The sequence below is a fragment of the Oenanthe melanoleuca genome, chromosome 2 (assembly GCF_029582105.1).
Source record: "Oenanthe melanoleuca isolate GR-GAL-2019-014 chromosome 2, OMel1.0, whole genome shotgun sequence".
NCBI classification, from domain to species: domain Eukaryota; kingdom Metazoa; phylum Chordata; class Aves; order Passeriformes; family Muscicapidae; genus Oenanthe; species Oenanthe melanoleuca.
Genome location: NC_079335.1, coordinates 18,370,630 through 18,392,902, shown reverse-complemented (window position 1 = coordinate 18,392,902; position 22,273 = coordinate 18,370,630).

Here is a 22,273-nt window from a genome sequence, read left to right as displayed (position 1 = left end):
GAAGGGAACCGGATGGCAGACACTCTTGCAGCTCCAGCTGAAAAGGCATGCCTTCCTGACATTTTCCAACAGGCAAAGCTGAGCCACCAGCAGTACCACCAGAATGCAGCAGGTTTGGTCCGTCAGTTCCAGCTAACACAGAGCCAGGCCAAGGCTATTGTAGCCACCTGTCCCAGCTGCCAGCTCCAGGCCATGCCATCGCTGGGTGTAGGGGTTAACCCCCGGGGCCTAGGCAGCTGTGAGGTGTGGCAAACAGACATCACACACATTCCTAGTTTTGGACGCCTCAAATATGTTCATGTGAGTATAGACACATATTCAGGTGCAGTTTATGCATCCACACATGCAGGGGAAAAGGCTGTACATGTAAAACAACACCTAGTGCAAGCCTTCTCAGTGTTGGGGATCCCTAAGGAAATAAAAACAGATAATGGACCAGCATACACATCCAAGGAGTTCCTGGAATTTGTCCAGCAGTGGGGACTGGGACATAAAACAGGCATCCCCCACTCCCCTACAGGCCAAGCAGTGGTTGAACGCACACACCAGACACTCAAACAGGTTCTAGCTAAGCAAAGCAGTTCAACTGTGTGGATGTCTCCCCAGCAAAAGCTCTGTAAAGCTCTGTTCACAATCAATTTCTTGAATTGTTCGTTTGAAACCATGACACCTCCTGTGGTCCGTCATTTTAACAGCAGTAAACAGTTTAAATTGTCTCAGCACCCACCTGTTTTGATTAGGGATCCAGAAACATGGGAAACCAGGGGTCCCTATGAGCTAGTAACCTGGGGAAGGGGCTATGCATGTGTGTCAACCCCCTCAGGCCCTCGATGGATTCCCCAAAAGTGGGTTAAACCTTTTGTTCCCAAAACTCCAGCCGCAGCAGAAGGAGATGAGAAGCAAGTAACCACTGCTTCGAAAAGAAGACGCCGCAGAGGGAAAGGAAACAAAAACCTCATAAAGGAATACCCTCTGGCAGAAAAGGACTTATAACATGTATTAAACTGTTTGTTTTTCCTTTTAGAAGAAAGCTACCCTCCAGTTAACCCTGTGTCCTGTTAGCTTTGAACAGTTTGGCAGCAGCGTGGATCATCCCTCAGAAAACATATGCCTGTCCTCTGCAGCAGCAACAGACCCTGTGTCCACCTGCCTGGAGTGCCAGGGATTTGAAGGATTTTGCTGCATAAGCCTGACTGCAAGAGCTCCTAAATGTCCACGCTGCTCTGCAAGAAACAAAGGACTGGCTTAATGAACTGTTCAAGGGCTGGGGGTTTTCTGGGTGGTGGACTTCCACAGTCAAAACCATTATGTTATTTGTTGTTAATTCTTCCCCTTGTAGCAATAGCATTTGGTATCCTACGTCATTTAATATTTAAAGCCATTAATGGTATAATTTCTTCTACCTCAGCAGGCAATCATATAGAGATGGCAAATATAAAACAATCTAACTCTCCTGCTTATCAGAAATGGTGGGCAAAATAATAAATTCAGACTAAAATTAGTTTAATATCATCCCCCTACTTAAAAAACAAAAAAACGGGGAGATGTTGTAATTCAGTATTTGAGGTATAAGAAATTATATCAAGGTATCCTGTAACCCCCTTCCTGCAAACCCCAGTTCCTGTCTTCCTTTCCGGTCCTGTGACCTTCCCCTGTGTCCTTGTACCCACTGGGGGGTCGGGTATTCCGGCCCCTGTCCCGTCTGTGTCTTCATCCTATTGGCAGCTAGCCAAGGCCACTCCCATTCCCCTCTCCTGATTACCTGTTCCCCAGAGAAACTCGGCCTCTTTCCGGCCATACCATCGCCCAGGAATAAACTAAGACTGAAAGAGCCTCTTTTGGTATCCTTCTCCATCCATGATGCGATACTTTGTCTGATCTTAAGTAATTAGGAAATAGACACAGTAATAACCGCATCAGTGACCAACCATGTTTGGAAGGGAAACAGAACTAACTATGGGCAAGGATTATTCCTTGCCAACTACCAAGACATACTAGAGGCTATTTCTAATGAAAACCAGACTTTTTCCCAAGATGTACTTTTTATTGCTATTTCAGGATATTAATATTTTGCTAATGCTTCTTCCTCTTCTCTGGTATCTAATCTCTGATCAGTGCTATGTCATGATGCTGCAATTGCCTGCAAGTCAGCAAATAAAGGTCTCAGGTGACATATTTTGAACAGCATCATTGTAAATAATCCATGAATACAAACCAGGATGTGAACATTTGCTTCAGAAACATCTATAAAAACAGGGATCTTTCTCAGAAAAAAGGGCATTTGTGTTCCATGAGGCATGCAATACAGATTCACATCTGTAGCCCAGGACTTAACCTGCATGTTCACCCTATGTCTGTAAGGGCTCTTGAGAAAGCAGAGAACCCAAGGAAGAGCAAATGGTGCTGTTCTTCATGGTCTGTGACATTTTCTGTTCTGTGAACAATAAAAAATCTGGTGCTGGATTACTCGTCGTGATTTTCATTAATCTTAATCTGGCACTTAATCTTAATAAGGAGTCACTAAAAAATAAATAAATAAATATTTCATCAAAATTAAAAGGAAAATTGAAACATTGCTCACAATGTGGCATGAAGGAATTGCCAGAATTAATGGCATTAAATTTACAGCACTTGCTAGGATTCACACCAAAGTGGAAACTTTTCTAAATGTTAATTTCTACTAATCATATTATAACAGTGATTTATGCACTACAGTTGTCACCCCTTGCTTACTCTCATCAGTAGAGCTGCATCTGACATCACATCAAGCACAAGGGTCACCATTTTTGCCTGTTACAATTCCAGAATCCTGTGGTCAGTAATCAGAGATAACATTTACAGCCAAATCCATTTGTGCTGGGATAACCAAGTTCCTGCCAACAGTTCTCATTTGAGAAAGAAATAAAAAAATATTGTGTGACAACAGGTCACATTTCACCTTGTTAGAAAGGGAAATCTTCGTGCTAAAGAGAAACATGGGACATGGCAGTTCCTCAGGGATTTTTCTTTTAGGTAATGAGGAAATTGAATTCTGAACAGACATTTAGAAATTAGTTATAAATGGGTAAGCTGGGAGGTGAACAGTCATAACTCTTTACTGCTCAGTTCCTCTAAACCTGCAGAGCTAATACCATAGACCAGTTCCAAAGCTGATTACTGAACAGGAAAGGCAGAAATAAATAACTAAATGTGCTGGAGTGTAGATGTCAATATGACATGTACCAAAACATGTGAATGGAAACCCAGGAGCCAAACAGAAAAAGTAAAAAAACCAGCAAATAAACTAAAAACCTCACCCCAAACAGATAATAATAAACAGAAGCCCTTAGTATTTAGAAATGTTAAGTGTGGCTCATCAGGAGAATCTGAAGACCTGGAATTCTGCAGAAAGGAGAATCAGTGTTGGAGTTAAGTTTCAAGACAGGGAGTGAGAAGCTGCTGTACAGGCTGATTAAGCAATGATCTGGTCTGCTGTTCACCAAAAGTAGACTGGAATTATTGTGGGAGACACAGCAATGAAAACGTTTACCTCATCTTCTGTATTGCAAGTTACCCAGAAGGAGATTTGGTTTAAAAGATCTGACAAAGAACCAGGTAAGTGGATTAGCAGTTGTTTTACACAGCACAGGATATTTACACAAAACATTTTAATCCTTGCTGTGGCTGCCTGTCCCCTTATCACAGACTAGAGGTTTCATGTTTCAAACCAGAAGGGTTTTGCCAACATGGGCAATGTGTCAGAGTATTTGTGTTCAATAGTAGAGGACATTGCTGATATTTTATTTTGTTCAACACTAAGGTTTCCTGCTTTGGGATGTGTGAGGCATCTCAGTGAGCATTGCTGCTTACTGTTGGAAATGTCTCCTGCTACCTTCCCTTTTTTCCTTGCAGGACGGACTTGAATTTAAATTAGTCTTTATTTCCTAACTGCACAGGATCATACTTCCTCAGCTGTTCTAGTTTCATTTTGCTTCTGGACATGATGGAGGGAAAAGGAATATCTTGTCTCTCCAATCCCCCAGGAAACATTTGGTTTTTGCTTCTATTCCTGTGGCAGTAAATGGAGGAAAGCAATCTGTGGCATTTTCTGACTGTGCAATACATCATGAAGGATCATTACCTCATTGTTCCTCAGGAGCTTTCTTTAGGCATAACTTTGTAATAAGCTCACAAATGTACACCTGCAGGTAAAATTAGCTTTACATACTAGTTATTTCTGTTCTATTTCTATATTTCATCATTTCTAACAATTCATATTTGAGCAACAAGAGACCAATTTTAGGCAATGACCTAATTACATCCTTAAAAACAGACTTTTGAGTGTGTCCATCTACATTACAAAGGAAATAGAAAGTTTTAAAAAGTTATTTTATTGAAAACACATATAGAAAGAGAAATCTCCTGGATTTTGATGATTGATAGCTAAATAATTTAGAAATTTTACTTTAACAGAAGAGTGTATTCAGAACCCAGACCTGATCACCTAATAAAATGTTTCTCTGGAACATGCCAGGTTATAGACAATTTTACCTTATAACAGTAGAATTTCAGAAGTAATTATCTGTCTTTAACAACTAGAAAATAAAGCAATGTTCAGCTCTGGTTGTGTACTATGTAGCATTTTCTGTTTTGATTTCTTGTCATTAAATTGTCTGAAACTTGTCTGAATTCAACAAAAAAGAAGAATCCTTAATCCAAATGAAGACACCAGAATATATATTAGTAATTTTAATACCATACAAAGATAAAGATAAAAATAAAGTAAAATGTCTTTTCCTAGTTTCCAGGTTTTCTGTTGTGCCTTCTTATTTTATCCTCAGTGGAAATGGCAGGGTCTTTGCTAATGTGTCATACAGACTCATTTATTTTGATTCCTTCTTTAGTAATGTTTGCCAATAGAGCCTGTTCTCACCTTCATTCCTGTTCTATATTAATATTGTCCTTTTGACTTTTATACCTAAGCCATACATAACCTGAGATACATGCCCTGAGATATCCTAGCTCTGTTTGTACTTTCCTTCAAGATTCTGCACACTTAATGCAATAATGCCCAGCCTGGATCAAAGTTGCTCCCGAGTTCTACAGTGGTCTAAACCTTTCCCACGTCAGAAATACCATTTTCTAATTCTGATTGGCATGAGATTCTTTTACATCCTGATAAATAGTAACTTGTATTTGAGTGTATATTCTTTGTTCTACCACACTTGACCAACCAAAACATCCAGGACCTCAGTAATTCTGCTACTTTAAAAGGCTTGGTGCATAAAAAAGTATGCACAGGGGAGCAAGAGCTGATCTCTCACATGTTATAGAAGGGATGTAGGGGTAAACGATAACTGTGAGACTTTTTAAATAGGAAAGAGGTGGTTTGCAAAAGAGCCAAATACAATAAATGCTGAGGCACCAATGTTGAGGTACAAAATGTATGTAACAGGAAAAGGTATTTGGAAGATATTGTGGCCGAAGGCCTTGTGGGAAAGACAGACAGTTTTGTCCTCCAAGCTTCTCAGAGGAAATCCTGAAAATATTTCAAATGAAACTTTTAACATAGTCTGCAGCTATTCCCCTAAGTCTTATATAAGCCTTACTAGGTTAGGTAAAGAATTGAGACTTATTCAACTGTTGCCAGTTATCATCTTAGGATAATTAATTCAACGTGGGAACCAAGTTCATATCTCATCTTATCAACAGCTGAAGTTAATTCCAAGCTGTTTGGCCTTTCATGTGTCTCAAACACACAATCATTTAGTGGCTCCTACAACAGTTATCCATTAGTGCACAACTGTTTTATCCTTAGTAACAGAGATTACTGAAAAAGATGCTGTTCAACAGAAAGTGAATTTTTAAGACATGTCAGCGTTCAGATTTTGGAAAGAAGATGAGAATTGATACAGCAGCTGCAATTTTTTGTAAAGGTAGATCAAATATTCTCTTGCAAAATGTAAGAAAAATTATGTTGATAGATTTTTGTTATTTACAAAGAATTTAATATAGTAATATTCAGTTAATATCACAATATATTTGAGAGGAAATTGGTAACTTCAGTTGCTGAAGTTGCTTATTATGGCCAGTAATAGAGAAGAACACAATTTTAAAATGGTTAATATTAAAAAAACGTCAGCTTACAAATATATGTACTTCTATTAGACTTATAGTGTCCATAAAATGCCACCTTTAATATGAGAAGAAAATGACAGTAACATTTTTTTCCTAGTCTCTTAATGTGTGATCTGGTTAATGCTTGCTATTTTAGAAGTAATTTTCATCTTTTGAGATTAATCTGGAACAAGCTGCTAACTATTTTGAGTTTTTTAAAATCAGAGCTGGGCTAAAAAACATTTATTTCTGCTGTATGACATTCCACATCCATTTGTTTCTAGGTTTTTATCCAAACTAATTTCAGGTCTTTATGTTAGAAAAAAAATGCATCAGTAATAATTCTTCTATCGCTAAACCTTGTGCTATTTATTTTTCTCGGTTTTGTTTTACTTAGTTACTTTTTTTATAACCCCACCATTTGTGTAAAACTCAGTGTTCTGTCATCTCTTAGAGTTCAGACCCACAGATAATTCTGTACAACAACAAACACCTATTCTGGTTAGCATGGACATCAGATGAACACAATATGATGAAATTCAGATATTTCATACAACAGTGATAAGACCCCTACTCACTTCAGAAGAACTAGACCTTAGGCAATATGTACTTTTTCTATATGCAATTGTATTTGATAAGTTAAGGATCTGTGTCATGGGTGCTTGTTCTTGAAAACTGAAGAAGAATGTATTTGGTGGTCAAGGAAACAGGTTGTTCCTATTTAAATCAAACAATTCCTTTATAATTGAATCCTTGTAAGGGTAATTTAATTGTAAATAATGCATCAGTGACAAGATGCATTTTAATCTACAGTAGTTTCTGAAAACTAGATGTTTTCTTTTCATCTGGCATCTGAGCAATCAGGGCTCTCCCAGGATGTCACAAACAATCTCTGTGATGATGCCTAGAGGATCACCCCTTAACATAAAACCAAAAGCTGCACACCCAGGCAGAACAGAAAAACTTAAAACTAAAGACATCAGTGACATCACATGGTTAGATCTTTCTGTGGCTCAATTCTCAGCCTAGAAATGTAATCAATAAAGATATTTCTATCTATTTTCTCTACTGCATGTTAACTCTGAAAGTCAGGGGTGGGGCCTGGGGGGCAAGCTTGTTGTTGTTCCTCTTTTTTTTTTTAAACTTATTCCTCGTTTTGCTTAGGTACATTGTAAAGAATAATGTAGCACTTTTATAGATTGATGCCTCTATATACTGTTCTATTCCATAATGCTAACATCAATGTGAAAGTTTTGCTAGGTTTGCAAAGGTTTTGCTAGGTTTCCTTTGGCATTCCATTCTTCCTAAGGTTTAAAAGATAGTTTATTTCTCAGTCCAGCTGTGGTTCAAAGATCCTCACCCTAAAAGCTCACAGGCTAGTGGAAAGATAACTGTGACCAAGAAGTAAAAAAGGAACAAAAATCACTTAGTCTGTATTTTTAAGAAACCCCAGAAAAGAATATTTTTTTCCCTCAGAAAGTGTCACAATTCAATTTTATTCTTCAGTTAAAAAACCCACAGCTGTGTAAAAACATGCATTCTCATTTCACAAAACTCCCACAAACAGTGATTTTCACATAAGAACAATGGAATCTGCAGAGCAGTCTGTGCATTAGTTGCCTTGGTTCTATGTACATAAAATATCTGGAATGAAGCATACAATAAAGCACACTGGTTGACATTTTCTATCTTCTGGAAATGAACTGAATTCTGTAGAAACATTCAGGAATTCTACAAGTCAAGTCCTGCTGATCTAAACACTGGACATCTTTGAAAATTTCAGACATAATTCATGGAAGATAAACAGTAAGGCAAGAAGATGAGAGATAAAGGAACTAACATCTTTATGACAGAAATGTTGGATGCTTAACAAAGTGTTTCCTAATCACCAACTTTAGATGCAGACAAGTCAGCCCAGAGGATCAATGATTTTCATACAGAATTTTCTGTCTGCCAGTGACTAGAATTCCCCATCTGTGCTTAAATTTGGAAATAGTTATCTAGGAATTGTTCATGCTTTGAATGAAGACATTACTGAGTAATAAAATCTTTATAAACATCACTTATTCACCCATAAAACAGGCCAGTGACCTAATGCTATAATTTACATTTTAAATCTAAAAAATTTGAACAAAAGGTGTTTTTTTTCTTTAGCATATATTTATCTTGGGTGGGCAGGTGGGGTCCAGTCTTGTTAAACCAAAAATACTATACCTTTGGGTTTACTCAATAACAAGAAAAGCAGAACAGAGTATTAAGGACTGATTGATGAAAGTATTTGACATGAGCTCATGCAATTTAACTACTGCTTTTATCTCAGGAAAGGCATTATATGAGTGAAGTTATAAATTGAGCATGACAATGGTGCATTGGTTTTGCACTGGCTGCCTGCACGTGGGTGAATGTTTAACACACCCAGGTGGGTTATGATTGCTGCCCACTAGTGCCATGTTGTATTTGGTGAAGGGATGTAGGAGCTGATGCTGGAGAGCCATTCCCTCCTCAGGGGCTCATTCTCTACAGGTGCTCTTCTTTCCCTTCCTCTCCCATTGTCTAAACAAGAGGTTCTTACCTCTAACTTTTGTGCTTCCTCCACCTAAAATACAAAATACAAGGTGACACTGACTAAAATTCCACTTCTGAATTTCAAAAAAATAAATCACTTGCAAAAATATTTTCTTTTAGTTTAGACTGAACTATTTAACCATAAAAAATAATTTTAGTTTCTTATCACTTATAAGTCAAATTCATGTTTAATTTCAATTGATGCAAGGTTAGAGATGAAAAAATAAGAATTGCATGAAAAGGTCTTTTATCAGCAAAGTGGGACAATTACCTTCTTTTCAGAAAGATGCTCTCATTATGTTTAGGTGGAAGAAGAGGTAGCCATAGCAGACTATTAACACTCTGCTAAAATTTTCCTTTCAACCTTTCTGTGTTCCTCTTTCCCAAAGTCAAAATTTCCCATCTCATATTATTTAAAAAAAAAAAAATACTATTGCTACTACTACTACTACTACTACTACTTGGTGGGGGGGAAGGGCACAGGGGGAGGAAGTGGCTAATAAGGGAAATATTTTTTTCCTAAGTGTCAGATCACCTGAAACACTGACTATAGACAGGGACAAGTTCAAGTGCCCATTGTGTTTTCAGAGTTTTGATTCTGAAAGAAAAGACACATAATTCACCCTTAAATAGGGAATTTCCCCAGCATCAAAATGTTTATGTTTTAGGGCAGATGCAAGACCTGTTTAAGAACTTAAATTTCCCATGTGCTGGGGTTTTTTACTGCCAAACCCAAGTGCTTTAGCAGGGAAGAGGTAGGTCTGTCTCTCCATTCACAGTGTAGACAGATATGTAATATTTCCTTTGGAAGAACATCTTAAAATGTTTCATTCCAGAAAAATTGGAACTGAATTTTTCAGAGTCTCACTGGAGATTCATAAACTCTCAAGGTGCAGGAGTTCAACAGATTAAAGTAGTTTAGGGTATCTTAACAATATCAGCCTTCAAAGTTGTTGCAGAAGCAGAAGATTTTCAATTCTTCCTTCATAGTCCAGGGGAACTGATACATTCCTTTTCTAATATATTTTCTCACAGGTATATCTCCAATTGTAAGAGCAAGAATTTGGAGCAATGTCTCTTATTTCCACATCTTTGCCTTCCTCTATTGTTTTCTATGTATCACAAAAACACCTGACATAAATTGACTCCTTGTGTATTTTAAATTAAAATTATCTATCAGTTTAGCAAAAGTAAGAAAAAACCTATTGCTCAGAACCCCTAGCAGTTCAGTGGCTGCATTTTCATGTTGGAGTTCTCAGCCTGAAAAAGCAGAAGTTTATTGTGAAGTAATTGATGCTTTAAAAAAAAAAGTATTTAGTATTTAATTAACTTATTCTTTTGCATGACAGTAGCATCTGGGGTGTTTTATCTGTTTGTTAAGTGCTAGGATGACTAGCTTTCCACTTCTGGAAAATGTTACTTTTGGGAGGGTAAAGGATTTACAATTAGGGAAAGAAAAAAGTCTAAAATTACAGTACTATGACCATGATATCTCTGTCCGAGAGTTCTAATTTCCAGACACAGAAATGCTGGTTTTCAGACCACATTAAAACAAATGGGAAAATATCCTTAAATATAGGTTTGGAACTCTTGTTTTCCTCTATAGTGTTGTATATTTTTGCAAATCTCACAATGTAAAGGTGTCACAGATTGTAAGCAGAAGTTGCTAGAGTGGGAACAAGTGGGTACAAATTCACAAGAAAAATAGGAATTCCTTTGCCTTACTGAATCTGTTTGAATTTAGCAAATGTTAAGTGAAAGAAGAAATAATTGAAAGGAAAATGCAATAAAATCTGTCTGCTGAATGTTTAGTGTCTGGCCCTGGACCCAAGCCCACTAGGACATGCTCTCTGCAGGCTGGGGCACACAGCTATAAGGTCCTTATCTCCTCTCTGGAATGTTTTGGGATTTCATCCAACCATTTTTAATACCAAATCTATAAAAAACCCAGGAAATTTTAACCACCCATTTCAGAACAATATATGTTTTTGTTAAACATAAAGTGGCTGGCCCTGGGCAAATGGGAAGATAAATGTATGAATGGAATCCAATGTTCTGTGCTGCAGCAACATGGGATACTGCACACCTGGCATTTTTGCTGTACAAAAACTCACAGTAGATATTTAGGAATTGAAAGCAAAATAAAAAAAGTTAGTAGAAGCAAATGCTGAAGGCATGCTTTAGAATTCTATGGAGAGTTCTATAGAGGCATAGAACTTAAAAAATAATAGTAAAGTGATAAGAGAAATGTTGCAGTGTAAATTTTTCCACTGTCCTGAAAAAACAGGCCCACCTGCTTCTACAGACATCCTCTGCTGGTGCAATGTAGAAACCTTTAGAGAGTTAAAATCCTAAAATAAATTACTCCCTGCTCCCCAAACCTCACCTACCTGAAGGACAGAACAGAACAGAACAGAGCAGAACAGAACAGAACAGAACAGAACAGAGCAGAACAGAACAGAACAGAGCAGAACAGAACAGAACAGAACAGAGCAGAACAGAACAGAACAGAACAGAACAGAGCAGAGCAGATGCTCCTCAGGTACAGACACATCAGAGGTCATCCTGTCTCTCTGTTTATACAACTGGACTTTGCAGAGGGAGGCAGATCTAGATAATAACCTTGTGTGTCTGTGTGTGTGTCTGCTGTGCACTCAGAGTTATGGCCTGTGGATGTGCAGTCAGTAGCTCAGCAGTGAGATACTCAGCTGATCAGCTGGGGCTTTGTGACTCAGTGCCTTGAGCTGCTCAGGGCTCTGCTTCTGGATCCCCCTTGCAATCCCCTGTCTCTTGTGAAACTGCCTCTATGTGAACACCTGACAATCACATCCCTCAATTTTGTACAGGATTCCATCCTTCTTTTCAGACCCCACTGGATTCCTTCATTCTTGTCTTTCATGCAAACTTCCAAGGTTTGTGTCCAGTAGCTGGTGACATCCTCAGCAATGGGCTGCCTTCAACTTTACACTTGCCAAGACAGAACCAGCATAATGTTGCCAGATTTGGAGGAAAAAGGATCAGACTGCTCAATAGTAAAACTCTTCTCTTGTACATATTGTTAAAGGGCCCTGCTGCTGTCATGCTGCAGACAGTGGATTAGCTGAGGAGACTGTCTGTGAGAGAAAAGAGCTGGTTCTCAACTAACAGCTAGTTTTATAGTCTGTGTGAAATACATGCTAACACTAATTCCAGCATGGTTTCCCAGAATATACAACTGCAATTTACAAAAGAGTCTCTAATTTTATTATTTACTAATAAAGTCTGGTAAAACAGTTCACCTCTTTTTCCTGGACAGTGACTTTCAGAAGCTGAAAAGACCCTGAAAAATCAAATTAGAGGTTGGACATGAATTATAAGCGTGCGATCAGGGCTGAAAGTATAATCTGAATCACTTGCTTACAGACCACCTTTCACACACTTTTTGTTGAAAACAACCATCTTGTGGCTGCACAGGCTGATTCAGTAATTCTGCTGTCATAGTACAATTGTAAAACAAATACAAGAGACTAAAGGAGGCAGTGAGAGAATGAAGCTGCCAGCTGGAAGCCTTAGCAAAAAGATATTCAATCACATTAGGAATCATTCAGTACAATTGAACCCTGTCTATACTTGGCAAAATATTCACAATAAATGTAATTGACTGCTCCTCTCTGAACTTTGGAACTATATGGAACTGATCTGTCTATGAAGATTAGATGTTAAGTAATGTCTTTGCTTATGTGAGGTCTTTATTACTCTGTGCCTAGTGGGAAGGCTGCAGTATACTTCAAAAATATTTTGCATATTTTGTTATCAAGATTTTAGCTGGTATGGCTTGTGGTGATATTCTCTTTCTCTATCCCCTCTCTTTTTTTTCTCATTCTTCTGTATGACTTATTTATGCACCTACCTTTTATAGCAGATTTTTTCTTTATGCTTTTTTAAGTCCTTGTCAGTTTTTTTTTTTAAATGTATCTTTTCTGAGGTAAATTGGATGCACTTTGATGCTGGTGGCTTTACAAAGCACAGTTCCTAGCCTCTAGAAAGAAGGTTCTTTTTCAAGTTTTTTTAATTAAGGCATTTTCAAAGGAGACATTAGGTGATAGGCAAAAGGAACAAAAATCTTAAAGCTTTCTACATATCTACACTTCTAATTATAGCAAAATATATACAAAATATTCCACAAAAGAATCCTGAAGATCAAACCACCAAAGTCAGTTTTCCTTCAGATGTTGGATATTTTTGGTTAGCAAGCAGAGCAAGCTAAAAGAGCAATGGTTATGCATATATAGGGAAAAAGTCCCTGAGCAACTTCTTTTAGTGGAAGGTTTCCCTGCCCATGGCAGGAAGGATGGAATTATATGATCTTTAATATTCCTTCCAATCCAAATAATTTTTTCACTCTAGGGTATATTATTTTATACTCATGTTTGTACATAAACACAGGTCATTTTAGAAAAAGACACAGTCTACATCTAGCCTCTAGTCTTTGTATTATAAGTATATATGACAATCCACCACTATATTCCTGAAGGCTTTCAACTAAAGTTCTATCAAACTCTACATTTAGATGCAATTCTAATTTATAGTGTAACTCCAAGGCTTTGCAGTATCTAAAAGAAACCCTGGAGAATTAGCAATAAGATATGTTACAATATTTTTTGTATGCCTTAAAGGTGGACACCAGATTATTTTTATAAGCCAACAAATTCAGTATCTGTACTTGCCTCCACACCCAGGGCCTCCCTTCATCCCATGAGCAGTGAAACAAATATTCCTATATTTCATTTGGATAAAAACCCACTTCTTTTATTTTGGCTTCCCAAACAGAAAAATGACTTTTAATTCAGTAATTTTCTAGACAAAGAATAAATCCAGGAATGGGACTGAGGTGTGCCTCCTGTGAAGAAAAATGGCATAGAAATCACAGTCTCAGTTAGGGCTGAGTTCATCTCACCAACTGCATGGCCTTAACCAGTGTCCCAAACAGGCCTCTCACAGACCCACAGGACTTTATTGGACTTTTGAGAAAATGGAGTTCATCTCTGGAGACCAATTTAGATGGTGTGTGGGCTGCAAGTGCAAGTCAAAGGGTTTGTGACTGATGAGACTGGGGACAAGAACATCTCCTGCATCTGTCCCAGCTGCAACTTTCCCAGGGCTGATGCTTTCCATTTTCAGTAAATTGCATTTCTGTACCCAAAGTGGAGCACGGCGAAGAAATGAGTTATCATTGCTGGCATTGAATCAGGGAAGAGCAGATACTATCCTAAAGCAGTGGGATATAGTAGCAAGCACTACCCTAAAACTAACCCTAAAACTCAGGAACATTATCAGTCATAAATCATCTACAATATTTCTCAGCACTTTGTCAGCTAAATATCTACAAAGTAGGTCCAAAGCAAATCCAAAGAAAATTCAGATTCATCAATTATCTAGCTGTATCTCATTGACTTGTTTCTAAAACTTGTTCCCAAGGGTTTGCTGAAACTGAGATGTTTAGGTTCAATTTTGTTTTCAATTTAATAGAAAAATTTCCCAGAACTTTTGATTTCCATCTTTATCATGGCAAAACTGCTCTAGTACCTCAAAGTTATTTTTAACTTCAACTGAATATAAAGTACTAGTGCTAAGTTGAGTTAGGGTCTTCATTCCAGAGCTAGAGATATCAAAATATGTGTTCATTTTCTATACTCTGATGCCCTACTAATTATAAATATGTTAGCATTCATCCTCCTTTCAGCTGCCTAAAGGGGGGAGGTAAATGAACAAGATTTACAACCTGGATTCCAACTACTGCTCCACAACAACACAGTTCTCTGGTAGGTCCTGTTTTCACTGTGACACCTTGTCAGCTGCCTTTGGACATTTCAAAAGGCACCAGAAGCCTTTGTTTGGCAACTGCATCAAGTCCTTCCTGATAAACTCATAGTTTATCAGAAAATAAGACATTTCTTCTAGGAATCTTTTCTGACTGATCTTAAAATAACACTTGAGAATTAGACTTTTTAGATGAGATTTCATTTTTCTGTGGTGATGTGCCCTCTGGTAAGGCCATGCAACCTTTGGGAATCACAGCCTTGATGAGAATTAATTTTCTACAATACTTAACAGAAGAAGAAAATTGTTTGCTCTTAATGACTGTAGCAAAGTAGTAAAGAGAAGTCTCTCAGTCATGCATGAGAAATGCCATTGATTATGTGGATGACTATGATTATATTTATTGCTAATACATTATCTCAATACTATCAGTGCAGTAAGCAAGTTAAAAGTGCTATGATAAGCAGGTTCAGCTAGAAACATACAGGTTTAACATCTTTGGACTTACAGAATGAACAATTGGAAAGCAGCAAAGCTCTTATGTACCTACTTTAGGATTTTATCTCTGCATGAGACTGGATCTTAGCGTTTTTACTCACCTCTCCAAAGGTCAGTGTTCCCTGTCTTTGGGCTGGATGTGCCCTGCAGACCTCCCTGCCAGTGTATGATCAACCCAGAAGCTGCCTGCCACCTTAGGAGATCAGTGTGCCCAGCTGCCCCAGCCTCCAGAAGAATTGTACACTCCTTTTCAAGCCTATTTGTATCAAAGTCAATCAAATCATCACAACTCCCCTAACTGTGTAATGCATTCATTATGGGAGAATGAAATTCCTCCTGAAATTCCTGCCTGGTGTTCTGTGAATAAATCCTATTGCCTGTCAGAGGCAGCAGCAAGGAGGAGGGTGTGGGTCAGGGGCAGGGTGCACCTGAACACCTGATTATCATTTCTGGTTGTGACAATGACCTGATTTACAAAGCACTAAAGACTAGGATGGTCTTTCAGTGATATTTTTTTTATAATTTGTCTTCAATTTACCAACATATGACTTGTTTGAAAATGGCAAAACTTGAGGTTCACTTTGTCTCAAGCAATCTGCCTGCAGTTTTATGTACCACAAGTATTGAAGCATGTTGGTATTGGGTCTGGCTCTAGTTGTTTTCACATTAATGTCTTTAAAGTAGATCCCAGATGTAAGCTGTCCCTTTAGGTTAGTGTAATTCCAGTGATGCCAATGGAATTACAGCTCCTGCATCATGCACCCATGTGCTTCTTGGTGTTTGTCTCTAAATTCCAGATCATTTTCAGCTATTGTATTACATTGTTTTTAATTTTTTTTTTAATTTTATTTAGGGCTTTTAAAATTAATGGAATTTTATAAATCCTTAAAATCCCTTCAAAACTGTACAGATTTCAAGAAAGTTTAGACTGGCTGCCTAGTCAGTGTCAGTCTCTTGCTTGTGTTGAATTTGACATGGCAGGTGTCTTACTGATTCTCTATTTTCTCTATTACAGCCTTTTTTTAACAGGAGGTCAGTACATGAAAAATCTGGAGATGATGCTATAATATAGCAAAGTAACAATGATGATTTAATTAAAAAATATATGTGTTTTTTTTCTAGTGACTTTTAAAATTATTTTTGCTATATTCTGTCTGTCTTTTTGGTAAAGATACAAATAAGTTCTTGTAAATCTATTAATATAATTTAATCAATCTGCAAAGTTAGAGAGTCCAAAAGTTATTTGGCTCTTATATCAGTTGAACATCTTGGTCCTAATGATGAGGATATTCTCAGGACTCTTCAGCTCTCCCAGCAGTGTCAGCCAATAGGCACATAGGTCAGCCAGAAAGCTGTTTGAGGTTGTAGAGAAAAAAGCAAAAATGGGGAAAAAAACAAGCACAAAGAAAACCATGGGTCATATCCTTTTCAGTTAAAGGAAGATTTCCCTATGGGGGAAAAAAATTAAGTACAAAAATAATCGTACTGTCTCTTTTGAGACCACTTTCATAGCAACAAATGTAACAAAGAGCTGTTGTGGCATTGGATTAAAGTACTTTTATTACCAAAGTGGTGGTTACCTCAACCAGTTCAAGGAATTATCCAAGTTTAGCCAGTGGCTCCAAGACAAGAAAGAGATAATTTGAAACGCTTTTAGTTGCACCAACCTGTTTACAACCCTTGCAGTTCCAGTACTGAGCAAGATTTAAAGGAAAGGAAAGCCAAGAGCCCTTCTTCAGTGTGTTGGTTATTGCCTTTCCCAATCAGCTGTCTGTGTACAGAGCCAGTCCCTGTCACTTGTGGCCTCTCCCTGGCTCCAGCTCAGAGAGCTTAGGAACTGTTTGCTGTTTAACAGAGCCCTCAGAGATTATTCTTGGAGAGGGTTATTTCTGTAAACCAGAATACATTGACTGAAAATTCTTTTGCAAAGCCTTGCAATAGGAGCAGTTGGATGCAATCTCTCCCTGCTAAATATTCACTGGGAAACAGCAGACTGAAATACAGCCCTGTATTTCTGCTTCTTATTCAGCAATTTACCACACTCAGGGACACTGTCTGGTGTCTGTGCAAAGACTTTTGAAGTGAATCAGTGCTGTCATCACAACACCAAGGCTGCTCCCTGCCTTGCAGAATTAGGTCAATACTAGGGAGCAAATTTCTGTGTCAAAAGCAGTAGCACTGGCAAGTTGACAATAATTTGATTGAGACATTGCAAGAACATACATATAAACATGAGTATTTAGAGTTGCTGTATATTCATCTAGAAGTCAAACATTAGAACTTGTTTCCCTTTTCTGTCTATGTAAGATAAAGATTTAGAGGAAATAACTTTAATAACTTTAAAATTTAGAGCAAATTTTTAAAAAATTGTTTCTTCCAGGGGAAAAAACCCCTCAGACCCTGAGGCATACTGTATAGAACAAGAAAAATAAACTGTTTGAACCAAATTTAAACATGTTTGCTTTATCTTTGGGATATATTTTTTTAAGAATTGCAGTTTTCAAATTCCAAATTCTTAAAAGTTAAAGACCGAAATGCCTTCCTAAATATCAATGTGAATTTTTCCAAATCTTCTCCCTCTCTGACTGAATTTGTCCCTGAATTAACTTCAAATTAAGGGATCATTTCCATCTTTCAAATTTCATCTTTATAAGAAGCAACTTTGTGCTGAGGAAAATATTAGGTGTCTGCATTGACAATGTTCATCCACTGAATGAGTAGCATTTTTTTTTGTTTTTTTTTTTTTTTACACTCAAAGAATAAATGCAGGCAAACTATTAGTATGACATTAATATTCATATTGGTATCAGTAACTTCATTATTGAAATCTTATTAATTCTTGGCTCTTTAGTGAGCTGGTAGCTTGAGAAAGAGCTGTACCTCTGTGTCTCCAGGATGTAGCTGCAGAGCTGACCCTGAACAAATCAGCTGGATATTGAAAATAACTGCATTAATTATTTAGTCCTGCTCACCTCCAACTGTCTGCAGTGCTACTGCAGTACCACAGACACATCCAGTGTCCAAAATAGAGATTTTCAAAATGCTGGTCAATTGTTTCTCACTGTGAAGATGTCAGTAAAATGCCTATAAATCAAATGTTGCAGTCCTCAGCCTTACTTTTTGTGGATTCACCCCCTAAGTTGTCTTAATATTATAGTTATGGTCCTAGAGACCAGGGCAAGTGAAGGTGGGGATAGCTGAGCAAGTAAAATAATCAGAGTCCTTGTAAGGAATCAGAGTGAAGGATGAAGGAGAGATTTTCTATTCTTCATCCCAGGACATAGGGATACTCATGGAATGAAACATGACTTAGCAGAAGCATTGGCAACAGATTTAAAGCTTCTAAAATTAGTTAAAATTCTGAATGAAAACATATTTTAGTAGATCAGCTTTGTCTGAACTCACAGGAAATATTTTTTAATTTCGATATAATTTTGGGGTTTTGATGATTTCAGCAGAAATTGAATAGTCACAGATAAAAAATCAAGTATTCTTTTTAAAGTCCATAGATCTTTAATTGAATAATTTCCATCAACTGAATTTAAGTAATCAAACTTCATAATTTCAAAAGTACATCCTCTGTGTCTAATGAGGTTGGATTTTCACCTCTTTTTACATTCACAGACACTTCCTGATCACTCTCAATTATCTCCAAAACACACTTTGGACAAAACCTTCTCTTGTGAATGTAAATCTAAGATATCTGGTGGGACTTTTTGAGGATTTTGTTTCTCAGCTTTATTAATTAAGCTTTATAATTCTGCATGTCTTGCTGATTCATTCTATTTCTTTTTCTAAAATACACTGCATGAAATATTAATTTCAATTATTTGACTCAGCCTGAATTTGTCTTGAGTCCTGTAAAATATTCAGCTGAAGCTACCAGAATGTCACATAACATGCTGGAAAAGGAAAGCTTCTTTTCCTGTAAATGTCAGCAAAGACAGAATAACAAAACAAATATGAATTAAGTATTCTGGGGTCTTATTTGTTCATAACTCTCAAAAGATGTCTTGGTTGCTTTACATGACCTTTTCACAGGTCATGGAACAGAGGAAGTGATGTTGGATCAAAGGGATACAAACACTTTCCCTCAATTTCTCATCACCTGAGAGTCTTTCATTTTCAAGGGTACTTCCATTTCTTGGGCAGGGTATTGATTTCTTGTCCTTACAGTCATCCACACAGGATGTCTCCTAGTCCTTTTTTACTGGTGTAGGCACAGCTGTAAAATCCAGGATTTAATATCATCTTGGGGACTGGATCTGACAGCAGCTGGAAAACCAAGCAGTGAAGGAACAAGGAACCTGAGTGCTTAAAATGAGTGGTTAGGACACTACAGCTAAAAGTCCAACAGATCTTTGGAAAGCAAAGGAACATGAAGCCTCTGAGGGGTACAGGAAGCTGGAGTAGTTAGAGAGAGCTACTCTTTTATTCCTTTGTCTCTTTTTGCCTCTGAATCTCGTGGCCCCTTTGGTCAAGACAGAGGGTATAAAAGCTGGAGAGGAGACAATTTGAGCTATGGGATGTTTAGACAACAGACTTTTTCCTGCTCAAGCCTGAATCACTGAGAAGCCTAACATGGCAATTGCCACCTGAAGTCTGCCATCAAAAGCCATCCCTGGGCTTCCATGTCCTCATCACTGCTGTGACACATGGTGATGTGCTCTACAGGGAGAAACACAGTAGTCATGTTGGTGGCAAATGCTGAATAAACACAGTCCTCTGCCAAGACAGTAATTCCCAGTTTCCTTACTTCATGGGACCCACCTCCTTTCAGCACCAGCAGTTTCTGTTGCCTCACTGGTGCAAGAAAGTTCCTTGTGCCATCTCAAGCTCCTTTTCCCACAGGTCTCTGAGGTGGAACTCTCCAGAGAACTAAAACCAACACCTTGCTCACATAGACCACAGCATAAACCCTGAATTAGACCAAACCTCCATGGCTACAGTGTAGTGCAAATATATTCTAATGATTTATCATGTTGGACTTGATTATCCTTGTGGGTCCCTTCCAACGCGGCTCATTCTGTGATTCTCTGATTCTGTATTTGCTTTTCCATTTCATATAAATAAAGTCAAACATTTGGGAGCCACACTCTGTAAATGTTAATATAAAATCCAGATGTCCATTTTGTCAGGCTGCTGCCTTATACTGGATGCTTGAATGCTCTAATTTTCTGCCCAGAAATGAGTTATTTAAAGGAACAGTATGTGTGTGCAACACTACAGCTACTACAGCTAGTGCCCAGGTTCAAGATATGCACAGATGAATGATTTCAAGTCTCAAGAGTAAAAAGTAACCAGCCATTGGTATTGCTATTTCACAGGACTGTGAACATCCCAACTTACATTATGCAAACAGGGGGTCACACATGAAATGCCACTGTTATTTGTTTTTAACCACCTGCATGGGGATTTACCTTCATGTTTCAGGGAGCACTGCTGCACTGAGATAAAGAAGTGCAATTTTTGCAAGTCTTGCCTTTTCTGCCAGTCATCTCCAGGCCTTGGGGTACATGTTGGCATCAGGATTAAAATTTCATCAGATTGTCACAGAGACTACATCAGACCATTCCAAACAAGACTGAATTTGGTGCAAGTGTCTTGTGCCAATGATAAGCTGTATATTTTGTGAGTAAATTGACAATAATTTCTCATGCATAGTCCAGTTCTGACGACCTTTTTTTGGAAAGGCTAATGCTGTTGATGATTCGAATGACAATTTTTCTGCTGAATTATTCTGAATGATTCCTTCTCAAGAATGAGGATGATTCCTTCTCAAGAATGAGGAATTGCTCTGAAGAGTGATGACTGCACAGTAGCCACCAAGACCTTTACCAGTAAGTACAACTCCACTTACTGACTGGAAGGTACTGACTATGGCAACTTAAAATTAACTTTGCATGACAGTTTATAAGGTGTTCTTGACACAAACATGTGTCCTTCACAGAGAATATGCTTAGGAAAAGCTGGATACTGCAGTCAAATATTACTCCACTGCTATTTGGAAGAGATGTTGAAGCAACTTGATCTTGGTCTCAGAGAAAATATTTATTCAGCAGTACACCATACGAAGAAAGTTATGCAATATCTTATATCTTAAGATATATTGTCAACACTCTGCCAAATTCTGATCTTAGATATGTATGGAAAAACTCATATTTCACCAACTGAATTAGTCAAAACTAATTAACAGAAAAGGCAGTAGGCTTTAGCACATCAGTGTCAAATAGATTTGCTCATATGTATCTGAAGAGAGGAATGAATTTACAAATACAGGGCCAGATTGAAGATTTCCCACTGATTTTTCTGGGCTTTGCTTCACACTATAAAGTAATTTCAGGAGTCAATGACATGCACTTAGTAATGGCTGTGTAATGGAGAATACATCCACTGTTCATATAAGCTTTTTTTCAAAACAGTTAATATTAATTTTCTTTTGTCACATAAAAAAATTTCCTGAAAGGACTTTGCCAAAGTGCTACATAAGTCCAAAGCTGTATCCATCCCCATTAAGCTAATAGTGTTATGCTGGATTTCAATCAGTGCTAATGAGTGCACATAAAGCCCATGGGTGAAAGGAGTGGAAGTTTTCTCTTTTCTTTAGACATGGAATTGAAACCTTGATTTTTAAAAGTGGGTAGCTTTCAGTAATTTTTTTATTAAAAAATATTCCATAATCTATCTGAAATAATTGCAAGAAGAGATTATAAATTTTGTTTCCAATAAATCAAAAATATTGTTGCAGATTTTTTTTCTGGCTTTGCAAACATACTTAATTTTCTGACAAGCAGCATTTGAAAACATCTGCTCTGTGGCTGGATCTGCTATTTTTTTTTTTAGTGCATATGCAAGAGTGGGAGAGAGCTATATTAGAGAAGCTTAGAGTTTACCTTGTTATCTAATCAGCTCATTATTCAGCAGTAGTCAGTAAAACAGTTCATATGTTGGAGAGGAGCAGAAAAGAAAATAAAATAGGAATTATAAAACTTCTGCCACTGTACAGTGCTATGGAGCTCTTATAGCTTGAATTATGACTACATTAATGCTGCCTCCATTAAAAAGAGAATACAATAGCAGTGGAAAGAGGAGGAGGAGGTCAAAAATAGGAGAGCAAGAAGAATGAATAAAGGTTTGGAACAGCTTCTGTAAAAGAAATGAAGAAGGAATCTCTACTAATATATAGTTCATAAAAATAATAGTGTGTAGACCAGACTATAACTGCTCCTGTCTTTTTCCTTCCTGCACAAGCAGATGTTATCTTTAGCCTGGAATCTGGAAATATTACACATTCAAATAGTTTAAAATACATAAT